This window comes from Anser cygnoides, chromosome 4 (genome assembly GCF_040182565.1).
Source record: "Anser cygnoides isolate HZ-2024a breed goose chromosome 4, Taihu_goose_T2T_genome, whole genome shotgun sequence".
NCBI classification, from domain to species: domain Eukaryota; kingdom Metazoa; phylum Chordata; class Aves; order Anseriformes; family Anatidae; genus Anser; species Anser cygnoides.
This window is the reverse complement of record NC_089876.1, coordinates 59,948,208-59,963,565: the sequence shown is the minus strand read 5'-3', so window position 1 is coordinate 59,963,565 and position 15,358 is coordinate 59,948,208. Positions and strand designations below refer to the sequence as shown.

The 15,358-nt window shown below is 37.8% G+C and overlaps 1 protein-coding gene across 12 annotated transcripts in view; it reads left to right on the top strand.

Annotated features, from left to right (window-relative positions):
- SORBS2 (sorbin and SH3 domain containing 2) overlaps positions 1–15,358 on the top strand; it is a 160,082-nt gene that overhangs the window by 40,794 nt on the left and 103,930 nt on the right. Inside the window, exon 1 of one of the 12 annotated variants that reach the window (XM_066996234.1) lies at positions 12,255–15,008. The exons of 10 other annotated variants lie outside the window; for them this stretch is intronic. The gene's annotated coding sequence lies outside the window, so the exon portion shown is untranslated. Of the gene's footprint in view, positions 1–12,254; positions 15,009–15,358 lie in introns of those variants that run through there. One more of the 12 variants, XM_066996235.1, reaches the window with a different exon arrangement.

Below are 15,358 nucleotides of genomic sequence, written 5' to 3'. Positions count from 1 at the left end.
ATGTGTCTCTCGATTCATAGCAGTGAACAGTGATCATAGGACAATATGACTTCTTTTAGACAAGTTTCAAAATTAGGGCCAACCTTCACCAAAAAACAAGAAGCACTGCTCAAAGTAACTTGGTTTCTGTGAAAGAATTTATCCCAAAGAAATTATCTTTGCAGACTAATGAAGATAAAATTAAGCATTGCAGCCTGTGGCACCCCTTCAAAGCTCTAATTGTAAATTGAAGGGTTGGAACTGGGTCAGCTATTTGCTAGTTATATTGTAATGGTGCTTAGTATACTACTGAAGTTGTAGAAGACATTTACTTACCCCTCTAAAATTTACGAGCAGTAGAAGAATAGTGTTTGAGAGTGGCCCGATGGCCGTGTGTGCAGCATGTTAATGGCCTTTCAGTTTTAATCTCTTAGTCGTCATTAAAAAGGTAACAGAGTAATTTCATCCCTGCTAGTAAAACAATGAGTTTGAAAATTAGAGCATCCATGCATGAGATACTGAAGTGCTAGTTGTTAAATTCTTCTCTGAGTAACATCTGTGTTTGTCTTTGTCAGCAGCCTACATTGATCAGCGCTTGTGGTGGCAACAGCAGTCCTATTCAGCATGTAGCAAGTGAGAAGAGACTGCAGTTTTTCAGGTTTAATAAAGGCACTGTAATGCAAGCCCTATCTTTAGATGGAACAAATGCATACACGCCCTTAGATATCTTCTCACTGTTTAAATGCTTTGTGTGGTCTGTTTGTGGCTGCAGCCTAGCTGTCTGCATCCATATCTCACAAATGCACACAATCTGGTAACTAATTTAGCACAAGGGCAGGCGTAATATTAGCATGAGGTGATTGTAAGCAAGCCCAGACTAAAAATGTTTGACAGTGTTGTCACTGAGGGTTCTTTATGGCAATGAGGTGGACTCGAGAGAGTCCAGTGCAGGTTTTGGTGTGCTACTTTTCTTCCTGTTGAGCACGATTCCTGAGTGCTTTCCAATTAATTATATTAACTCGCTCCTAGTGCACTAAGCTAGTGACATTAAGACCTGCTCAGAACTAAACCAGGTCAGATAAGGTAACTGCTGGAGGGAAAAAAAGGGTGTGAGGAAGTTTTTGTCTCTTGAAAGAAAGGTGTTTCCAAAAAGTGTTTTGTTACAGGATAGGAATGTTTTTAAGTTTTCTACAAATATTATTCTACTTGACAAACTCTACCTGAGAAGTGCTTTGTAACTTAATAGTTCTGTTTTGAGCATCATCACTTGGGATTTTTTCTAGGAGGCAAATTAAGAAAATGCAGAAGCTGCATGACTGCTAGTCCCAGGTGTTGAGATTTGTACAAGGAAACTTTTGTATCTGGTGACAGTATTAGAATAATACAAAATAGCAGCTACTAAGAAGTTTGGCACCTCCTCCAAGACTAGACAAGTATTTAATGAAGAAGATACTATGGATTCTTCCTACACAGAAGAGCGAAAAGTAAAGTTTCTGACACTGTAGCCTTAGGACCATAAAAATGTGAGACCTAAGGCTTCTGTAGCGCTGAAAGCAGACTTCTCAATTTTTTTCAACAAGAATGTCTTTTCCTTTAGAAATATGAGCTTTAGTATCATCAGTGCTCAACAGCTGCTGTTTAAAAACTACACACAGAGGACAGCAGCTGAACCACTAGTGCTCTATAACGAAGTGGGAATAAGCATGTCTGATGAGCATCTGAGAATGATAGCTGGAATGCAAAATTCATGATAGCTGAACTAGTGAATATAAAGACACTCATGCATAATGTTTGCAAAAACTACACTTGAGGTCACGATGAGTAGATAGCTAGCACAGAAGCATACAAACTTTTGTCGAGACATGGGATGCGTTTTCAAACATGGCCTACAATTATATGCACCGTTTCATATATATGACACTAGTTGCTTACATAATTTCTGGCATGCTGGCCGAACCATTTACAGCAGCATTTACATGTGGTTTGTCTTTGTGTATATGCAGATTTTATCACCAATTTTCACATACAATCATCCAAAAAACAATAAGGACATATATGTACAAGGGCTTACTCATCTATGGGCTGAGTCACTGCTGTCCCAAAATTATACATGACTATTACAACCTGGGAAGGAGTTTCAGTTTCAGAAGTTTCAGTTATGAAATAAGTTATTGGACAAAATATTTAGGGTTGATGAACCATAAAGTTTTAATTATTTTTTCCTCAGTTCTTGTGTATTCCTGATAAAGCATATCAGAGGAGTGCATTGATTTAAAGCAGATTCTTCATTAATTAGGTATTGGTGATGCTTTGTACTACTCCATGTGGCTGATGAAGCACTGCATGCTACATTCAGGCCTGTAGCTGTGGCTTGGCATAAAACTATGACCTTGATGTGTTCTGAGCTGCATAGTTAACTAGTCAATAGGAAATCACTACACACTGTAATCCTGTATAATCACAGAGACATTATGTTCCCAAACACAAAGAAATAAAAGCTGAAGAGTAAAATGACTTTTCACTATTAGGATGTTCAAGTAAACTGCATGCTTCCATTTCCTACTGAATAAAATACTCTTTGTTGGGAAGTTGTGCATAAATTGAGATTATCAGCCAGTCTTCTCAGGTGGTCAATGGAGCAGATGCCATGATACACTACATATTTTAATAAGACTTGATTCTGGCAAGGTGTAATGAGGTTGACAGGTCCTTCACCTTTGTGATATAACTTACTGGTCATCTCAAAGGAGATTGCTTCACATCTGTAAAAAGAGTAACTTCTGTGTTAAGAATCAGGCCCCATACCTGTTGCAGTTCTATGCATTACTTATGATAAACAATGAACAACTCTGGAGTATTGCATTAACATTTGTTTTCTGTTTTTCATGTGAAATGGCTGACATTGAAAAGTTTTAAAATAGCTTGAAACAGTCTTTTTTTGCAGACCCGGTTTTGAGATACAAATCCTGCAAATAGTTTTGAAATAGAATATGTTGAGCTTTTTAGTATGCCTCTTGGAATGATAGAGTAATATATTGTAATGGAAATAAGTGATATGCATTAAGTGAAGTTCTTTACACTACAGCATGTTTTATAGGTGAATTAATTTTAAATTTATAGCACTCAAAAGTTACAGTACATAGGTCAAGAAAGTAAAGACAAAGGGCTTTTAAAAATTTTCCCTCTATGTACATGCCCCTATTCAATTTGTGTCGTTAGTATTGATTTGTAATCTCCCTTTCTAACTAGTAGATGACTCAAAATTAAAATCCTGAGATTAAATCTTTCTTCATTTGTTTCTTGTCTCCATCTTCAGAATTTTAGTGTGTATTTTGACCTTAGCAGGGCTGTTAGATGACATTTTGGAGTTTGTTACATAAATAGGTATTATCAGTAGGGTTTTTTTTTTTTTGATATTGTTTTAAGTGTTGCTCATCATTGCATGCTGTGCAGAAGCTGGTCTGGGCTTTTTCTTAGTAGATGTTGGCTCAAGAGGTTATCGTGAGTTTAATCATCCCATGGCATTTGACTGCCGTCACCTGAATGGGAACCATCAAATGTTAGTGATGATGTGGAAGATGTCACATTCACTTGTTCTGTGCTGTAAAAGTGTTATTTATAACCTCAGTTAGAATTTGTAATTGTATCCAGAGATTTCCCTAAGCATTTGGAGAGTCTGTTTCTTTTCTCCAATATTATGCTACATCTGTCTTTGTCTTCTGAACTAAAATATCAAGCACATTCTAATTGGCTATTCATGACCCTGAATCCCAGTCTTTCAGATGATTCTGGTGCTGGTACGCTGTCTATAGATTTATTATACTGCTTATATGCATGTTTCCCTCTGAAAATGTTTATATATATTTTTATATGCTTACAGTTACAGGGTGCATGTACATAGCTATTACTATATAGTTACCTACACTTCATTATTGCACTGAGTTGTTAAACACATACTGGTTTCATTTATGCTTTTTAAGGAGAAATGAAATGAATTCTTGCAGTTACAAATCCATGGAATCATCTGGTAGAATCTGTTTATATTCCTACATAGTGATGTTTGTGCTCTGTGCAGAGTAATACATAATTTTTCCTAGCTTCAGAAAGTCATGCAGTGCAAGAAGGTGGATGTTCTGCAGATTTCTTAGTTAATAACTCATCCAAACTTATTGCTTTGCCTTTTATTCTACAATCTCGTTAAGAATTTCGCTAGATATTAAACATCTGCATTTTTAAGCTTAGCAAAAAAATGTAAATAAAGAGGAAAGGAGCTCTACAATTTAGCCGTGATGCATTTACATGCCTGCTGACTTCAGTGTAGAAATCCAGCCTCTCCTATATTCTACAGGGATTCCAGATGGGACAGTGAGCTTCAAACTTCTGAAATTCCTTAAGGGCCTCTGTTTAAAAAAAAAAAAAAAAAGTATGTGTGCAATGGAGGATTCAGATATCTGAGCAAGCAGGAAGGTGTGCTAGTTCTAGAAAAGAAAATGTATACCATCTCCTAATGGACGGTACTGTACCTCTGTTAATATTAGTGAAAGTTTTGACAAATATTTGTCTGTTTGTGTTGGCTACTCTGTTTTGAATTTTTTGTTTGTTTTTTAGCAGAAACCTTTCGGTGGTCTGTGTATTTGTTCTTTGGTTTCTCTCACAAGCATAACATCCGATATTCACAATATTCATCAGTTATAGAAAGCAGTAGCAAAAGAAGTTATAAAAAAAGCTGGGGCCATTTCCCCCCACATAGCTTTAAAAGCTGGCACACAAGGAATTGTCCAGTTCTTAAGTGTACAGACAAGTATTTGTTTTCCTTCTTAAAAATGAACAATCCTCTTGGTTTTTCTCTTACTGGAGCAGCTAGCGAAATACTTGTATTACAGAAGTACTAAATATGCAGAATGAGCTGTGTTTGTACATTGTTCCCACAAATACTTACATGCTGCATATGATGCCATCTTGTTTTCCCAAGGGCTTTGAGTTTTCCATCATCTATATTTTATGGCTTATTACTTAACTCACTGGTAAATATGTGCAGGGGGCAGGGTTCTGTTCTTATAGCCATCAGTAATGTTTCCTCATCTCAGGAAAGGGATACTGCTAACATTATTTTAATTTGAAATAGAGTTAAGTGTTTACAGAGTGTGGCATCTAAATGTATAATGAGCAGTTCCTATACATAAGGCAGGAAGGAAAAAATGAGATTCTGGATAAAAGTGAGTGTATCAACAGAGTCTGGCATTTGGAATTTATCAAAGGCAGAGAACATTAAATCTTAGCAAACGATCCGAGCTCAGCCCTGAGCTCTTGTCATCTTTTCACTGATGTTGTGAGCTTCTTGGTATTGCAGGTACTTTGTGCGAAATAAAGGGGAGGGTCTGAGGAATTATTTTTTTTTTTCTCAGCTCTTCTAAAGACCCAGGCACCTTCAGCCACATCTGCTGTTGTCTTTTCCTATTACCATAAATACAACCTTTAATGCACTCTGTAAAGACAGAGTGAGACAGAACCACGTAAGCCAGTAGCAAAGGGGGTTGTATACAAGAGCCTTTAGGCAAAAATGTACTAATAAGAGTCTAAATAATATTCGGTATGATTTTCCTTTATTTCCTTGCATAGGTTAAATGCTTCATTTCTCAAGCTGGTAGTAGTTTGTCAGCAGAGGAGGCCTATAAACACATAAATAGCCCACAATATGTGTGATGTCTGCTTTTATAAGCCATTTGTTAGGCTGTGCCTTGTGCCAAATATTTAAAGGCATTAAAAGAAGTGATTAACTTTTTAAGACATATCACTTCTATTGCACTGGGAGGAATACTGTCATGCCCTTCTGAATTCAGAGGTGCATTAACCTTTTTTATTTATTTCTAATTGCTTCTATTTTGCAATGAATGCAAACAGGTTTTTGATAAGAACATAATTTAATCTTTACCATAAGGCACAATCAGCAATGCAGTATCAAATGGTGACTGCCAGCTTCCTGGACTGTTGGTCTTTTTATTGAACTTGACAGCTAATTTACAAGCTTATTCCCTCAGCTCATGTAATGCTACAACTTTTAATATTCTGATGGCTGAATTCTCTGACTCCTGCTGAAAATGTAAATTTAAGATAGCATCACCAGGGTTCTTTTGCGTAAGTGTATTGGGGGTCAAAGATATAAATTGACTTGCATTTAGTGCAAATAGGGGGGGAAAAAGAAAAGGAGAAGCAAAGGAAAAATAATCTTGTCATTCCCACTGGGAATTTCTGTAAGTATGACCAATCAGGTATGTAGGGAAATCTGTCTTTATAGGTTCCCACCTAATAGGGCTGCCCCTTTTCAGCCACATACCAGACAAGAAGGCTTTGGATGCCTTTACTATATAAAGATATGTTCACGTCAAGGAGTTTGACATTTTGTAAACTGAAATACTGTTTATTCTTAGAAAAGAAACAACATCTTGTGGCTAGATATGGAAAAAATACTTGGAATAGACATTTTTGGAATGAATTATAGAAAAGAAATAGCGTGTATAAAATGCTTGACAAAGCAGAAAGTATAAAAATAACCGTGAACCCGCTCTGTTGCAAAACTGCAGAGTTAAAGCTGCTTTTCCAGTTACTACACTAGCCAAAAAATTGTTTAGAGTTCTTTTAAGGTAAATGAACTGTGCTCAGTTAACTGGAAGAAGAAAATGTCTGCTTTCTAATATGGAAAATCAGTGCTGGAAATCTGTTGCACAGGAGTTTTTTGAGGCCTAAATCTAGCAGATTTCTACAGCGTATGTTTGTTTTTTTTTTAGCTTGGGAATAATTCCATCCTTATACAGAAAAGCACGTGCTTATATCCCACAGAAGACCACAAAATTTGTAAGCATATATTAAGGACTTCAAATTAGAGCCCTGACATTTTTAAATCAGAAAGGCGAGTGGCAATCTGCTGCAGTTCTGCATTGTGGTAACGCCAGTGTTATCACTTCAGGTAGCTGAATCAGAAAACTCAATTGCTTCACAGTGTGCACAGCGTCTCTGTCTACTTGACACACCGTATCAAGGACTGTGACAGGAAATGCATCAACTCGGCTGTTAGAAGAAAAAATATATCAGAAGGCAGTAGTTTATCTTCACTTTGCTTTTCTCAATTTCTGAAATTCCTTGCAGATTGTCTCATGTTAGAACACTTGTGCCATGTGGAACAGTTGTTCTTATTTCACGTTAAGCCTTTTTAATCTGGCTAAGACTGATAAATAGTCAGTTCTTTGGCTGCCAGCTCTTTAGCACTTTGGGAGCAAAGTTCACCCTTGGCCACCTCCTTCTGTGTGCCCATGCCATGTATTGTGCCCAAACAATTGGCAGCCCCAGGGGACAGCGAGGTGCCCGATGGAGGGTGGCTGAAGCCCGAGACAGTACTCTGTTGCTGTTGCTTCGGGTGCAACCTCTGCACCACGGTATTACTGTGGTGTTGTAGCATCGTAACTTAACACAGCAGCAGGAGGTCGCATTAGTACAAAGCCTTGAAGGTACAGTGTCTGCAGTTGAGAGCCTTTGGAAATCAAAGCTTATTTTGGGACCTTTGCATCCTTCAGATAAGGCTTATGAGTTGTACAGCAGGCTCACCTGATGAAGAGAAGGAAACTTTTTTCAGGCTTTTCTATAATCCAACTCTCAAGTACGTTGTTTGTCTACCTGTACTGTTAGGGGAAGGTGGATTTCCTGTGAACCCAACAGTAGTCAGAGCACCAAGATCAACTGGGGCTCCTTTGAAGGGAGATAATCTGCCCAGGTACTGTGCTGCCTGAGCCACATGCAGTGTGGAGAAGGCAGGAGCAGAGTCTTGCTGCATTTCCCCTCAGCTTTCACCTCTCTTTAGCCGGTGTGTCAGAAAGCACTGCACTGCTTGGCTGGTGCTTGCTTATGGAAAATGTCTGAGGAAGTTGATTGCATGTCATGAAACAAGAAATCTGGAAATTGTCAAAATAGTTGTAAATTATTCTGTGGTTTGGTTGTTTTTTTTTTTTTTTGAGACAAAATCAGGTGACACTGTAGAGTAGATACTTGAGATGTAATATGTATTTAATATTAATACATATTAATATGTATTTAATATGTATTCTGTAATTCAGTATTTAATTTGTCAAGGAGAGCAAATTATAAAATCAGGATGAACATCTCAGCATGGTTACTGACCTTGCTCCTGGTGCCTTGTGGCCATGCTCAGCATTGACTTAGTTTCTTCTTTCTTTTAAGAGAAAGTAAAAATACAAAATGTCCTCCCTTCTGCATTTTAAGTCTTTATTTCTGAAATTGTGTGGGACTAGAACCTTCTAATACACCTTTCTCAAGTATGACCTGAACACTTCCTCTTAATACATGCAGCATGAAAAGATTTTAATGAAAGGGTTTAATGAATCTCATGAAACAATTGTTTACGTACCAAAAACAATTTGCACATATGCAGGCTGGCGATGTTTTTGAATAGGACCCACAGTCATTTAATTAGACACGCATGGTGTTAGTAGGCATTTGTAGTACTCACAGGACTAGTCCAAGGACAAGGGATCCCTGCTGAAAATTTTCCATTAAAAAGATAATTGCATAGCACAAGACCTTTCTAAAAGCCTGTCGATTTTTTTATTTTTTTTTTAAAAAGGTGTTGACATCTAGATCTATAAAGACTGAAAATAGGAAAGAAAAAAAGTTTCTTTCCTAGGTAGATGAACTAAGCGTGCTGTCAGTGACTGAGGAATTCTGAAAAATTCACAACAGGGCTGCTTTGCTTATAGTTTTATGACTTCCTTTGTGTTTTGATGATCCTGGTAGAATTGAATGTGTGGTATATACTAGTTGTTTATTTAACACTTTGTATTGCGATCTGACAGCCCTACATCTGGCTAGTTAATCATTACAATACATAGTAGTGTGTTATCTTTGCCAGGAGGTTCCAAATCTTTTTTTCCTTAAGATGAGGTTTCTGGGAATCTTATTTCTCTGCCAGCACCCTATTGGGCTCAGCTGTGTGAAAAATGCAATAAAATGTGAGCACGATCCTCTATGGTATTCCCCTTAACCTGAGCTCATCAGAAAACATGGCTGGTTTGTGTATTAAATGGAGCAAATGGGATCTATTTATGAAAGTAACTTAAAAAAAAAAAAAAAGAGAGAGAGAGAAATCATCAGTGATTGTGAAAGAATTTGCTAAGTGGATTAAAAAGTTGTCATCGTTGGGAACATCAGTGTGACTGGTAACATGAGCAAGAGTTACTAAAATTGAATAAAGTGAAGTTTGCACTTCAGGCATGATTGAAGAGCAACCAAATGGGTGATTGCTGGGGTGCTTTTACCGGGAACATTATATGGGACATACAAGAAGTATAGTGAATTTCAGAAAAGTCAGAGGGATAGATTCAGTATAGGGGATACAGGCTGCTTATGAGAAACTTGACTGTTGAAATGTTCTGTTATTCTGTCAGCATTGTGAAGAAAAATGTGCAAAGCTGTAGTTATGGAGGGTAAGAGAGAGATAGGGTGCACAGGTGGAGATGTTCTCATTTAAAAGTTTATACTTTAAAATATAAACAGTTAATTTTTTTCATATATAAAACTACATGAAAACTCTTTTAGATCCTTTCTGCTGAGTGGGTAGCATACTTACTGAAATAGTGGCTTTTATTATTTAATGGGGAAAACACCACCAGCCTGAGGAGCAGCAAAGGATGTCAAACTACATTCAGCAGAACTGTGGGAAGAAGGCTGGACTTGCTTCTCAGTGAAGAAATGAGAGGCCCCCGTGAGAGAGGCAAGGTACAGTCTGTTCCCCACAGTCTGCTGTTCCCCATAACACTGCCTTTAAAGCTGGGGCATCAGAAAGATGGTCTCTGGGCTATCTTCCTGCCACATGCACAGCCTTGCACATATATCAGTGTACGTGTGCAAGTATGAGTTTGTGATTGTTCAGGAGACCAACTCAGAAGACAGCAAAAGAAACGAGTAAAACTTTGGAGGATTGCTAATAGTCTCCTTAGGTATATTTGAGGTTGCACAATTTATTTTTTTTCTGAAATGCTATAAATGCACAGGGGCTACTATTTCAAGATGCTTAATTAGCAAAAGATGCAGATAGCCATATAACTGGATTTTAAAAGGTGCCTATGCTTCTACCTGCCATTCATGTCGATGTTCATGAGCTTTTGAAAATTCTAGACGGTACTTGAATAACTACTGAGTCATAAGAAACAGATTAATATAGGTATGTATCATACTTCTCGGAATATAGTCAACCATTGCAAGGAACTATTTCACCAATTTCTTAGATAGCCAGACACAGATGTAAAAATTGAGATGTCAGGAAAATTTGGGAAATTTCTTTTCCCTTAGAAGAGAGAACTTCAGTCACAACAAAAGAATGTAAATGTAAAGGCAGAACATATAACAGCAGTAGGTCCTGTAAAACAGAAACAAACAAACAAAAAAATTTAGTCAGACATTGAGCAAAGTGATCACAGCTGGCATTTGGCACTTCTGGTGAGAAAAAGGGAAATAAGAGTTAAACTACCTATTTCTGTCTTCACTCCTTTCAAGTGTATGTGATGACCTGTAATGCACTTATTCTTCCTTTAATATTAAGTGCTTTAGCATATTGAAAAAATGTGATTTTTTCCCATTAAAAGCAAGCTTAATGGTCTTTTTAAAAGCTAGACAAAATTAGTTTCCTAATTAATGAGGGATTTAGATGTGTTTGCTGAAATGAAGAGAGAAGAACTTCAGGCCTGTGGTTTAGTCATATTTTGCCTTGTCTCAGGCCTTGCATCTGTACCAATTTTCTGGGGCATTTTCTTTTGGGAGTGGTGGGGTGTAGAGAGTGTGTGGTGTTTTTTTTGTTTTTGTTTTGTTGTTGTTTGTTTTGTTGTTGTTGTTTGGTTGGTTTGTTGTGTTTTTGGTTTTTTTTTCTACTTATAAATTAAAGAAATAGTCTGTCAAAAATCAAGGAATCCCCTTTAATTACAAATGCCCAGTGAAAGTGTATAGTGAAAAGCTAGCTTTGACAGTTTTATATCCCTGGCTATCTGCCTTTGCGTGTTATTTGCACTGTGAGCTGTTTACATGATGTGTTAGCTTTGACAGCTAATAAATTAGCTATAGCTGTTGAACATGAGTCTCAAAAGCTATTTGTCAATATGTGAGCATGCCTAATGCATTCGTGTACCTTTATGAGGAGAACAGAAATCTGCCTGAGGTTACTCCTGGTTTGATACGTCTGTATGGCCTTTCTGTCAGAAGGCTGGAATCCTAAAACTCCTGTGATGCTCACATTGGTCACATAGGTTTGTACATGGTGGTAGAGGCAAGTAATTGTTTACTGGAAAAGACAGTCTGTAATTACAGATTTTGATTCTTTTTGCTTCATGATTTTCATCCCTATGCCTGTAGGGATTTCTGTTAGCTGGTTCAAAAACAGCTCTAAAAAATCACCACCTCACAGTAGACTTGGGATTGTGCCAAAAATGAGTTTGCTCATATTAAGATTTTGTGTCAATGTGCTATAAACAGATCCCAATACAGATTCTTGTAAATGAAGCTTGGAAGTTGTATTCTAAAGCTAAGCTACAAAAAAAGGCAATTTTCTCTTCTCTCTGCAATGTTCACTTTCACTGTACTAATTATATGCAGTGCAGTAGTTTTGGATGCACTCAAGGGAATGTCTAAACCCATTCATCTTCCCAAGCTTGTTTATTTCAGAATGCTATTTTCTTAGTGAGATTGTAAAGGTTATAAAGGTCCAATTTATGCTCCTTACTCTTCTCATGCAGTCCTTGCTTTCTATTAAGACAACAACAACAACAACAAAACGTTTTTAACACTGCAGTGTTTTCCCTGGCTATGTGAGCTAATGCTATTAAAACCCGAAGCTCTGGAACTTTCTGTGTTCAGATGGGACCATCATCCTGTATTTCCTAAACACAGAGGTTGGATGCATGTTAAGAGTTAAAATATGGCTGCAGGGACAACCTGGCATCTTTATTAGCATATTTAATTGCTAATCTCTCTAAACATAATGATTTTAAAAGACTACTCAGAGAATGTCATTTAAGTTCACTCAAAGGCTGATGAAAAGAAACTGTTTCAAAAAGTATTTCTCTCCATGTGAAGAAAGCATATTTATGAAGATTAAAAAAGTATCTGTAAGTATGAGTGTTTGTATGGTCTATCACCTCTGAAAATTGTAAATGTGCAAATCAATTAAATGGGGGTGGGGGAAGCAAAGAAATACCCGAGAGGAGGTACAACAGACAAGATAGTTAAGGATTATATGACCATATTATCTGACTTTCTTAGGAGAAGTAATGTGGTAGGTTAAATAATAATAAATAAATAAATAAATAATAAAATAATATCACTACAAGCAAACTGTTCTTGTCTGGAACTTCATTTGTCCTTTTATTCCATTTGCCCATTGCTATTTCTGTATTCCTCTGACATAATATTCATTTTGTTTTCATTTTTTTTCTTGGCCAATCGATTTCTTCTCTTGCATTTCCCTGCTTGCTAATTAACCTGCTCATTAGACTTTTTTTTAGCATTGTACACATTAATATTCCTGTAAAAATCAATGTGCCTCTTCATAGTCATCACATAAGTCAGGTGTCTTGCTCCATCAGGGTATCTAAATAAAGTGTATTGCCACTTCTGTTCCACCTTTTATCAATTATCTTAAAATTTTAATGAAGTTGTTAAGATAAATGTGCCGTGCCACAACACAAATGAAGTGGAGAGCTTACTGTCTAGATGGGTGCTGTGCCTATTCTTACACAGTATGAGGAACACGGCATATAACTGGATAACTTCTTCATAGCCGAAAATGAATGCTTTACCTGTTTGATATTATTCTTAGGATGAAAGACCTTTTTGAAGTATAACTGCAATTATACACTTAAAGCAGAAGTCCTTACTGATACTCATGTTGTGCATCTAAAATTTAGATAAGTGGTAAAGGTATTTCACTTTTGTACTTCAACTGGCTTAGTTCTGAAAATTTAATGATCTTAAATTCTGTTTGGACTTCATATCCTAAAAGGTGAAATAACAGTAGTAGCATATTTCACTAGAGCTACAAAGAGAATCACATTAATGAGAATAAATTAGATCATGTGGTGCTTCTGGAGGTCCCATAGTCCAGTCTCCTGCATAGAGGATGGATAATCCTGAAATGAGATAAGGTTGCACAAGACTTGGTGTGGCTGAGCTTTGACCAACCCTAAAGATGGAGGCTCTACAGCTGGGCCCACTCCAACGCTTGACTAATCTTGTGAAGCTCACTTTTCCAGGCATAGAATTCATAATCCCCTCTGTTGCAATCTGTCTGTTGCACCTTGTCCTTTCACTGACATTTCCAAGAAGAAATTTGGCTCTTGTATTCTCTGCAGCTCTGTAAGTGGTTGAAGACAGAATGCCCCGGGCATTCTTTCCCAGGCTGAACATCCACAGCTCCCTCAGCCTTTCTGCGTGTGTGCTGGGCTCCACAACCTGAGTCTGTTAGCTCAACCTCTGATGGGCTCACTTCATTTTTTCAGTATCTGTCTAATACTGGGGTGGTCAAAACTGGATGGAGTACTGCAGGTGTGGCTTCACTGGGATGTGAAATGAGGGAAGAGTGATCACTGCCCTTGACCTGGTGGTGGTGCTCTTGCTAGTTTAGTGTAGCCCCTATGCAGTTAGCCTTCACTGCTCTCAAGGCATGCAGCTTCATGTCCACCATGACTCCTGGATCCTGTTTTTCAGTGCTGCTTCCCAGACTGAACATGCTACATGGAGCTGTTCCATCCCTGGTGCAGGACTTAGTATTTGCTGAACTTCATGAGGCCAATTCCTCCAGCGTTTGGGGGTCCCTTTATTGTAACAGCTATTTCCCCCAGTCTGCTGGCCTCAATGAACCTGAAGTTGTATTTGTTACTATTGCCAAGGTGTCTAATGACCAATAAAAGACAGCTGCCCTTACTTACAATGAATATTTATTTTTGAATGAGAAGCCAAACTTATAAGAACAGTAACCTGGCTTTTTTGGCCAGAATTTAGAAAGTTCAATATAATTTCTGGCAAGCATTTTCTTCTGCTTTCTTGCAGAATATTTTGTTTCATAAATTTTACAAAGCAATAAAGGTCACGATGATTCTTTGTTCTGACTGGGAAATAAGTTCAGGTACTCTGAGGTGCAGTCCAGTACCTAAAATAATATGGTTAATTTACTCTGATATCCTTTATATATGACTTGCTTAAAGACAGCCTTAGCAGTCTAAATTAATACAGTGAAGAGTTCATTAGTATATGCTCCACGTTGTCTCTTATGGCCACTGAGAGTTAGTTCATGTTTTCAAATTACCATTTTTTTTCCCCTGGGAAGAATTTTCCTGGCTCCTCTTGCACACCTTTTAAAAAAATCTCTTCAAAAGCAACGCAGAGAAAATGACTCTCATAAAACTACTGCCAGCCTGCCCCTGATATTAAATATCTCCCATGTCTGTCTGCCTGGAAACAGCTCCGGGAGCTGTAAGGGTGAATGAAATATGCAGTTGGGTAGCACTGCTCAGTCAGAGGGACTCCGTGGCTGCACTGACCTCTGAACGACTTGGTAACTGCATCCAGTGGAAGCTCAAAACAATGCGTGCCTGTCCAGCTACACCCAGGTTTGTTTCCTGCTGTCATACTTCAAGGAAATCTGCTGCGTGTGTGTGACAGTGGCTTGCAAAACGTTCTACAGCAGCCAAGCAGTAGTGTCTGAAAACAGCTTGACTTATCAGTGTTAATGCCCGTCCTCTTTCTGTATGAGTCATGCAAGCAAAACTGTGAGAAACAAAATAGTTGCTAAACAGTCTCAGCCAAGAGGTGTTTGAGGGTGGCTGTTCACTATAATTTAGCTTTATCGTCACCTACTGTAGTGTTCTTGGCAAACAAAGGAAATGGTTTGATAACCTTCTAGCCAACGTGGGGATGCGTTGCAAACTCAGTCCCGTGGTGCCTAAGTTTTTATAAGAAAAGGTATCATTTTGGCAAAGGTAGGACTGCTTTTATGTGACTTTATATTTCATGCTTCTTAGAGTCCTCTAGTTTTGTAGGTGATGGGAGACTTTTTGAAAAAACATTTGTACATGTTTAGTATCATGTGTAGTATGAAAACTTTCACAGGTAAGAGGTTGAGATCGGTGATACAGGGGATTCTTAATCCTCCTATGCCTTGGGACAAAGCTTGAAAAAAACAGTGCCGTTTACTTGCATATGTGTTGATGATTATGTAATGGGCTACAAGATCAATCTTGATTATGTCGGCAAAATGTTTTTACTAGCAAAGTCCTCAAGACCTGGGTCAGATTTATAGTTATGCTGATAATAGCTAGCTCTTAAAAAG